The sequence below is a fragment of the Pinus tabuliformis genome, chromosome J (genome assembly GCF_031772625.1).
Source record: "Pinus tabuliformis cultivar Carrire ecotype Pingquan chromosome J, CPIR1, whole genome shotgun sequence".
Lineage (NCBI taxonomy): Eukaryota > Viridiplantae > Streptophyta > Pinopsida > Pinales > Pinaceae > Pinus > Pinus tabuliformis.
In genome coordinates, this window is record NC_142295.1 from 158,717,540 (window position 1) to 158,726,976 (window position 9,437).

Genomic DNA, 9,437 nt, shown 5'->3' on the forward strand with positions numbered 1-9,437 from the left:
ATAATATATTTAAAATTTAGGTTTTCAAAGTCATTTTGAAGTTATTATGGTTGTTTAGAAGACATTTCTAATTATAAATTAAATATGTACTTTTTGAAGTGCACAACGATATCATATGAGAATGTCTAAAAATTATATCTTTGGAGTTTTTTTTTGTTTTGGAATTTGTTTAATTTTTTCTTTTAAATTTTGATTTTTGTTGTTTAAAAATAGTTTTTGATTATATATAAATGTTTAGCTTTGTGGAAAATCCCCGTAATATTTACAGTGTGGATAATTTACAACTTAAATTTGTGATTCTGACAAGTCTTTACTAAAGGGGAAAACCTCTAAAACTTATAACCAATAAACTACTAAGATTATTATAGGTAAAACTTCTAAGATTTATATGCTAGATGAATTACAATTCTTAAACTTTTTGCATGAAGCTTAATCATAAGAATTGCCCCACCAAGTTGTAGCAAATCACTGTTATCTAAAATTTCTCAAAATTATTGAAATATTTTGCAAAAAAAAATTATCCACTTAGTGTTGTTGGTTTAGATATATCTTTACTTATTTGAATTTGTTTACCAAACTCCCAAGTATCTCTACTTCTTTAAATTTGTTTACCAATCTTCCAAGTATCTCTACTTTAAATTTGTTTACGAAGCTTCCAAGTTTGGTTTTTTGCTTTCTTTGAATTGTGGTGCACTCTTTCAGTACCCAAGCAGTTAGGATGTGATATGTCTATGCAATAATAAATTTGGGTTTGTTGTTTCTTTCCTTTATAAAATTTGGGAAAATTATATATAATAAATTTTATGTAAATTTATTCATTATAAAAAAAATTGGGATGATTTATCTATTAATTGTATTCTAGGATGATATTCATTGATTTGAATATATTCATTTTTATTGTTAGAAAATGATTAAATAGATTAAAATATAGAAAAAAAAAATTGCAGTATTTAATCTTTCTTTCTTTTTCTTTTTTTCAACTATTAATTTTATTTTGGTTTTGGGTTTTATTTTTAAAATTCATAAAAATAAGTCCATTGGGGTAGCTCAATTGGTAGTCGCCATGTTATGAAATATTCTATAAACCATAAGATTCAAGGTCCAAATTTCTAGTAGGTCAAGCCATATATATATATATAGATATATATGGCTTGACCTACTAGAAATTTGGACCTTGAATCTTATATATGATTTCTGAATATTAAACATTACAAGTGAAGTGACTTTGTTGAAACAAAGTAATTTTTAAAGAAAGGATAAAATTTACACATCATCATATCCAACTATACAATACAATGGTGCACTTGGAGAGTGCTAAGTACAAAGTAGAAGGAATGTTATCAAGATAATTGATTGAAAAATAAATTTGTGAATGATAATAAAAATGAAATCTAAATCAACAAATAAAGAAAATATAATAAATGTATAGATCTTATAGTCGGAATATCCCATTAAGTTTCATCATCTTAGACACTATAACTAATTTGAAATAGAATCTATGACTAATTTGAACATGACAAAAATATGCTTCATGAGATAAGGGATAAGGGATGTAAAAGAATTATCATTCTTAGAGAAAGAAATAGAGTATCTTCATAGGGGAGACTCTATGGGGAGTTTTAAAAGTTCTTAGAAAATTCCTTCAAAAAAGTCATAAGGGAACTCATATTTTTCATGGAAATATCATGGATTTGATACTCATATAGACTAATGACTTGCAAAATAAGAGTTACACAATGAAAGAAATGAATATAACATTACAACGATGCAAGTGAATACAAAACATATTATATAGAAAAATTCTCCATTATCTTTTATTAAATCAAGTTGTTATTTCTATTGAACCTTACACATTCACAAAGAGAATTCTTACATACTTTGGTTCCCTCCTACTCACTATCAGAAATGGTAAGAAAAGAAATTATATTGAGACCAATATCCACATGGTTTCATTCTTGGATCCTTCATATATGTCCAATTGTTGTAGAATTTTTTCTTGTAGATAAAAAAATATATTCTTTGATCTAATGAGATCAGAGACGAAGAGGATGATATATCACTACACAAAATCCCTCTAGATCTATTGCAATCAATATAATTCCTTGCTATGAGAAGATGAGTCATGGCACATACCCTTTTCTTGAAGGTTGTTCTCATGTGATTTGATTGATGTAACTCTAGAGATTTAACGCTCCATCTCCTATCACTTTCTACCTACACACACGGAAAAGAAATGTCATTCTTAACCTTTCAAGCAAGTAGGAATGTTGATTACAACTAAATCTAACCTAATATATTGAAGAAAAATTAGATATAGTATATAGAATTGAATACAACATATGATGGAGGGAGGAATCGTGTAGATCCATATTAATATCAAGAGAATAGCATTATAATAATCATATTATACCTTGAGCCTTGGTTGAATATCATCTGTGTTCCATTACTCCCTTCTGAAATAATTATGAGAAATTACTCAAATATCTAATTTTAGCCTCATATCATCTAGTAAATTCCTTGCAAGGCCTATGGTGGAAAATATAATTATAACTTATGCTCGCTAATGTATACAGTCATAAAACGAACTGATGACTAAAATAGATTAAGGAATTCATGGTGAGTAGAGTGGCATATGTAAACATCTATTAGATCAAATACCTAGAAGTACCTACAACTAGTCGTCAACCAATTAGATATATAAATCGTCATTGAGGTGCGCATACCCATTCTCAGTAAAAGAGAGAAAAAGTGATTACCATTGGCAAAATATGTTGTGGTTCCATGTAATAATATGCAATACCATGGCCATTAGAAATTAAATGGGGGATCCATGTTATAAAAGAGATCATAGTGACGAGCAGATATAATGTGGATATATGTCACATTATCTAGCACTAATGAGAGTGCCAATATAGTCTTCAAGGATTTCAAATAGTAATGATATACCCCACCCCAACTTGGGAGAGGTAGAAAAAATGAGTAATTTCCTCCTAGGCCCAATGTCTTTAATCCAAACCTATTGTTATCACCCCAAGAAACTCTCCTAGGTTGTATCTCAGAGATGCTCGGGAACATTACAAACTCAAAAAAAGTTGGAAATGGATGAATGGAAGGAATGATGCATATTCAAGGCAGATAACCACTTCTACTATGATTAACTCCAGACATGGGTGAACACCCCTAGACTACAAGGCTTTAGACCACCAATTACTCACAGTTTGAGGATTAAGTGAACATGGAGAAAACTGACCACACCAGCAGATGCACAAGACCATGTGATGGCCGGCAGCAACTAGGAAAGAGGTCTGCAAATATATTTCCTAATGCACAGACAGGATGACAGCTCTCTGGCACTAAGTAAACATAAACCTGCATAGCACATTCAATGATACATACCAGATTATAACACAGAGGTGGGATGACAGCCCCTCTAATGCTAAACATCAAGAGCACATGAAAAATACATAACAGGCATAGCCTAGAACAGAGTAGAAATGGAAAGTGAGCAATTAACAACAAAAGAAGCTTGTATTCGCTGAAAATGAAGACCAAACGCTGCAAGTATCACAGTAGTTACAGTCTCCAAAAGTTGAACCTTACATCAAAACAACAACCATCAACCCCATTACATCTGTCTTCTGGGTATATATAGAGTTTTATTACAAAAATATCCTGTTGTTCTATGCGTGGAGGGGTCATAATGGACCACCAACCACCTTAACTCTCTGATACGGGTCTCTAATACAATCTGATTGCTTCAGTGGATGAATTTGACGTTCTCTGATGTTCTGTTGTACTCCTCGAGCAGGTGGAGTGTAATATGAATAAAGCTCCATGACTGATTAATGCTTTCAACTGCTCTTTCCTTCACGGCTCTCTTTCCTTGACAAATGCAATTATTGAGGAGTAACTACTCGGGTACAGGTAGCTGGCCACCTTCGTCCTTCGGGGGCACAGAATGGTTATGGACACGAAGACTGCATGGCGAACAAATGAGCGGGACCGGGAATAAACAACAGCCGTTGGATCACGCAGATGAACGGCTGAGATTGACTCGGAGGGAGATATTGGGAGGAAGCGGGGCGGAGTGATTATGAGCCGTCGGATTGCACAGATCAACGACGGAGACAACGCGACAGGGGTTATCGGGAAGGTGAGGCGAAGGACGATCGCAGGCCGTTGGATCTCGGGCAGACAGATCCAACGGTGATTGAGGGCGGAAGCTGCACGGATGATAACGAGCGGGGAGACGGGCGAATGGCGGTAAGCGGTATTATCGCACCACCTTTGGAGCTGCGGCGGTATTCGTACATGGGCTCGCGATCACGTTTATAGCATGACACGTGGCGGATGGGACCGATGGGAAACCGCTTTCCCCGCAAGTTAAAGCGAGGGCATGTTTCGGCGGCGGGAGGTGCGAATGTCGTCGGATCGTGCGGCAAACGATCGGACGACGAAGGTTAAACGCACATGTTTGGTGGGACTGATGTGACAGGGACAGCCACGGGCCAGGGACTTTGTAAAAGTGCACGGTTATGAGGAAATAGTCATATGGCAATTTTAACTCTACGCTCGGGGCTAAGAGCAAAAGCTCTTATATGCGATTTTAAACAAAGGACCCCCGGGAATAAGGAGAAATGAGGATGAGCAAGGTGGAGGGTGGCGGGAACACACTGGCATAGGCTTCTTTTGAGCTAAAACAGAGGACCAAGCTTACTCTGGCTTCTTTGAATTATCAACAATCCGTAGCAGAGCTAACACCTATGAATGGTATGATTCTATAATATATGAACATGAGAGGTAAAGTCAAGCATAGAAGAAACTACTTTAGTACCATTTAATGAGGAAAACCATTAATGGACACAATGGCACCCACCAATGATAGAAATGGACCTTAGAATACCTAATATAATCTATTAAGTGTGAATAGATGAGATGAATTTGAACACTCCTAGAATCAAGTGATAAGGTACCAATGAGTTAAACCCACTATTGATTATTAGGATAAATGATTATGAGATTGCATCTTATACATGGCTTCATTAATATAGATGCTAATTTTTACACCGAGGCTTGCAAGGAATGTGGTTTAATTTGAGACAGTAAAAACATGACTTTACTTTCATTTACCATTCTCCATCAATACTCGATGAATCAAAAACCTCATAAATAACCACCCGTTGTTGCCTCAAGTTGGGATACTCTCCTATGACATCTTGCTCTTTAGGTACCAATATCATTTCTTAAACATATTTGGTTGTTGTGCAGCCACAAGTTCCCTGCCTTTATACATTGTAACTTTCCCATTTTTCATAAGCTTTGAGTTTGTGCACAAACTAGATGCAATGTTCATCTCATCACTTTCAAGGAAATACTCAATTTCTTCCTAGTCACTGATCTTTTGGACTTGATCATAATAGAAAACATTTACATACTCGATCTTTCATATTTGCAAACTCAACACAAAACGTATTAGAAGAATCAAAATTTTCCACATGCACCTTCTGCAATGGTAATTTATCTTCAACTCTGATTTTCTAGAAATTAGCCCCTTCCTAATTTTCTAGCATGCACACAACCACATACCCTCTTTAATCATAATTGACTTGCTCCACAACAATGTAGGAACACTCCTTCTAGATATTATTACATGCATCCTAGTGACTAAAGATGGAGACAAAGGAAGATCTAGTAGATATCTTAACTACAATAATATGGGTGGCAGGTGGCCAAAGTTAGAGACAAAGGAAGATCTAGCAGGGATCTTAACTACAATAATTTGGATGGCATCAAGGCAGCGTGTTCCTTTTAATTTTGGACAATACCCAAATGGAGCGTATGTACCTAATAGACCCTGTACTGTGAGAAAGTTCATCCCCAATAAAATAGATCCAGAGTAAAGCTTTCTTTCAAATCCTCAAAATTTCTTCCTATCATCAATGCCAACTTAGCTCCAAGCCACCAAAACCATGGTTTTCATGGACACTCTTTCAATGCATTCACCAAATGAAGAGTACTTGGGAAAGAGAGATGAGACTAAATGGACTAATCATAGAAGAGCATTGAAGGTCTTTTAAAAAATTTCTGCAAAGTTTTTCTCACAGAAATGTCCGTAAATAAATAAAATTACATAAAAAAAATTCTCCTATCTTCAATGCTATTCTTTTCTACCTCCCATAAGACATTTCCTTTGTAACATATAATATAATTGCTAGTTTAAATACATTTGTAAAATAAAACATACTTGAAAAACAATTAAAAATGCAGTCATGATCATTTTTTAAATTTAACTTTTAAAGTGAAACCTCATAACTGCATAATATTAGAAAATACACACTAAAATAAAATTTAAAAAACTGTTGGGCTTTGTATAGGCTTCCATATACACACAAAAATAACTTTATATATAAAGTTTAGATTCTATACGCGTACGTGGATACGCATCATACCTACCATTGCCAGGACCTTTTCTCTTCGTATCCATAAGAAGGCTTCCACATGCACACAAAATTATTTTTATATATAAACTACGTAGATTCTATATGTCTATGTGGATATGCAGCCTACGTGGATACGCATCATACCTGGCATTGCCAACACATTTTCTCTTTCATATCCAGGCTAATTTTCATTCAGGAGAACCGTCATCAAAATGTGGATGAGATGAAACCAAATCCGATTCCTTGAGTAACTTCAACTTTATATATATATATATATATATATATATATATATGGGGAATATCGATATGTCTATCAAAGCGTAAGTTTGATCAAAGATGTTTTCCGCCTGCAAAGCAAGGACTGCAGCTTCCAAGTTCTTGGATTTTACCACTGAAATCTCGGATTGAAATGATGCTCCCACTTTCAGTTTTATTCTTTTGGTTTCCCTGCACCATTTATAAACGCACTGCAATTAAGTATTAAAATGTCAGATGCAAAGTGACTTTTTTTTGGCCGAAAACAATTTGAATGTCACAGGCAGAAATGTAAATTTTTTTAAGGTACGCCCCTGGCATCTTCACTCTTGAAATTAAGAATGGTCGAGGACCAATCTAACCATTCAGGTAGCGTATCCATTATTATTATTTTTGGCAGTTGACTGATAATGGAAGAAAGCAAACCTCATGTGGTTGCCGTTCCATTCATGGGGCAGGGCCATCTCATTCCATTCCTGGAACTGGCCAAGCTTCTCGCCTCACAGGGCCTCGCCGTTTCTTATATAACGACCCCCGGGGACGCCAAACGTCTCGACCCTCAGGTCCAGGGTTCGAATCTGGACATCCGGCTGGTGTCTCTACCAATGCCTTCCATCGAGGTAGTGCCCCCGGGAATCGAAAGCTTCGACAACGTTCTCTATCATGTCTTCGATAAACTTATCACTTCGTCCCACAAGTTAGCCGAGCCTCCGGAAGAATGGCTGGAGCAGCAAATGAATGGCGAGGAGTCTCCCCATTATTCTTCTGCAATCTCATGCATCATTGGCGACATGACTACAAGATGGATTCACCGCACGGGCAAAAAAAGTTCGGGATCCCCATCGTGGTTTTCCTGACGGCAGGGGCCTTCGCCTTGTCGATCATGCACTCCATGCTTAATCACATGCCGCAGAAAAGCGTAGAGGGAGGCGACAAGTTTTTTTATGTGTTAAGCTCCATTAAGTTCTTTACCAACTGCTGTCTACAATTGTGGAAGTCACTTGCAGTATTTCTTTAATTTCTGGAAACTAATTGCAGTAATTTTCTTAAATTAAGGAAATCAAATGCAGTTAATTAATTTTCTTGTTGGGAGCTTCTGAAGTGGTCCATTACTCCATCCGGAGTTCTCTACCTTGATCTGTAGAACCCCTGACACATAGCCACATAGCCATCAGAAGCTTGATGAAAGCTTGGCTATAAATTTATCTGTTTGGTCCCCAAGCTTGCATCTCAATCCCCTTTAGTTTTTTACACCATCTAGCTGAGAGAGCAGAGCTTGGAAGTGCCTTCAGACTTTCTGTATTCTTTTCTTTTTGCTTGGATTGAAACTGGAGTGCTGAAGTAAAGAAGCAAGTGGACTGTGGTTTGCATCAAGAACGTCACCAATAGCTGGAGGGAATTTATATTTCTGGGCATTAAGTTTTAAGATTCTTTGAGTTTTTCCGCATACAGAATCACTGTTGCATAATTGTTTAACATTGGTATCAGAGCGTAACATTTATCTCTGCCTTGATAACAAAAATCACAGTCCATGCCCCGAGAAATTTGTTTTCTCGCCCCTCGAAAATTCGAATTCAGTCGCTTTTAAACGAATGGCTTTTTCTTGTTAGAAAATATCGTATTTGTCATTAGATTTTTTCGCCATTAGGCAGTACAGCAGGTGGTATTCTCAGGCATGGGGAACTGCCATTTTGGCCGGTGTTTCCTTCTTCGCACTCGGCTGGTTCATCAAAGGATCTAATCCCCTGTCTTCCCTCTCCACTTCCAAGAGTAACGAGAGTAATAAGAACGACGACAAAGAAACCCAAACCCCCTCCTGATTACTTATCATTCAAAAGTGCGTGTATGTACAGGTCAGTTCAAATTTATTTTATTGCTTCGTTTTGTTTCCCGATGCCAAAGTTGAATTAAGGGGTTCAGGGAATGTATGTATAAAGCAAAATGTCTCTCTCTCTCTCTATATATGGTTTAATGGGTTCTCCTGTAACAACAAATTGAGCGAGATGTATTGGTCGGTTGTTCAATGGACCCATATCCCCTTATCATTTACAAGCTATCAATTGACTGAATGTACAGACATAGCAATTAAGGGCTTAACTATATGGCTTTATCCTTTCCACGCTAACGCTTGATTGAATGGACAAAAGTAGCACGTAAGGGTTTAACTGTGTGGCTTTATTCCATTCTTAGGGTATCGCAAGAGTTTTTATTTTGAGCCTCGGATATGGTGAAAATTATCAGACTTGTTTTATTCTCAACTGAAACGCCAATGCTTTGAAGAGTTGGTCCTTAAAAGCCTTACTGGGTGCTGACTGAAAGGTCTTAATGATCATTACCATGGCCACATTGGAATAATTGCTTATAGATAACTAAAAGGCCAAGGAAAACATGTGAAAATTTATTTTTAGCACAACAAAATGTAATTGTGAACAATCGGTTTGCAGTCATTTACGGTAATGCTGACTGCTTTAACTTTAATTTTGATTTTGTGAAGAATTATTACTATTGTTTACCGTAATGCTGACATTTATGGCAGTTTTTGTTTTTTTTTTTTTTTTTTTTGGCAAGAAACAGTTATATGGAGTTTATTTAAAATGTCATTTTGACTTACTCTTTTCAGTAAACATTATTTTTCTCTCTAGTTAAGTTTTGTTTATGCAACAAAAATAATGTCTAGTGATCCATATAATTTTAATTAATTAGAGAATAGCCACAGCATCTTTAATTAAATAAAATTATATA

At 36.0% G+C, this 9,437-nt stretch overlaps 1 pseudogene; it reads left to right on the top strand.

Annotated features, from left to right (window-relative positions):
• The first annotated feature begins 7,013 nt into the window (after positions 1 to 7,013).
• LOC149226142 (putative UDP-glucosyl transferase 73B6) overlaps positions 7,014 to 9,437 on the top strand; it is a 9,396-nt pseudogene continuing 6,972 nt past the window's right edge.